Source organism: Chinchilla lanigera, unplaced genomic scaffold, assembly GCF_000276665.1.
Source record: "Chinchilla lanigera isolate Chin_1 unplaced genomic scaffold, ChiLan1.0 scaffold00044, whole genome shotgun sequence".
NCBI classification, from domain to species: domain Eukaryota; kingdom Metazoa; phylum Chordata; class Mammalia; order Rodentia; family Chinchillidae; genus Chinchilla; species Chinchilla lanigera.
In genome coordinates, this window is record NW_004955445.1 from 12,274,270 (window position 1) to 12,275,256 (window position 987).

The window sequence follows — 987 nt, forward strand, 5'->3', positions numbered from 1 at the left end:
CTTAAATAAATGAGACAAATGAAATGATTTTAGGGCTCCAGGAGGGTCCAACCCTTTCAAGGAATTTGAGATTCTCTGGGTTAAGACAAAGAACTTCCCTGGGTGGCCCATATTTATTAGGTTTTCAAACAAAGAAGGAGGATACTGAAGAAAATGCAGGAATCTGGACAGGATTTGGGAATCCCTCTAAGGACTTTTCTAGGTAATACATTATGCTAATTTAGGAGAACTATGTTAACTCCAGGAAAGCCTTCACCACAGGAGTAAAATGCCTGCAAGTACAGTCTCCTTTCAGTTAACTGGGATTGGAGCCAAATGTCCTCAGCTGTGGGCTTGTCTTGTCCTCTGAGCCATCCCAATTTCACAGGCCAGTGTAGGCCTCAGAAGGGACCAGTGACTCAAAGAGGTTCACTTATTGTGAGTCTGCTCCCTATCTCTGGACAAGAGCCTAGGCCTTGGGCAAACTCACACCTAAACATGAAAAGCCAATTGATTAATATTAAATCCTGCTCAGAGCTGCTTCATAATGGTCTCCATCATTCAATAAAAGAGGTGTTGGAGCTATAGGCTCTGGAGGTTAGTATATCATCAGTCCATGATGATTTTGCTGTTCCTGATTTGGAAAACACACAGGACTTTTTACTGTTTCTGATTTGGAAAACACACAAGGAGTGTAAAGGAAGGGGCCTGTAAGTTGGGAAAAGAATAGAACAGGGGCCTCATTAGGTCTTCTGGCTAATCCTAGCTAGGAGTTAAAACTTCCCTGGAGAAATTCCCCTGGGAAATGGGTCAAGGACTGGGGTAGAGAGAGGGGAAAAAACAGATAAAAAAAAGTGTTAGGTCTGGCATGAGGGAAAGACAAATCAAAAGTAAAAAGAGCCTTTATTGCTGAGCACAGGAAAGCAGCTCAGAAACACAAGGACCTGCTGAAGAGGGTATGTGGGAAAAAAGAATATATTGGGCTAGGTTGGGGGTGGAGTTTATGGG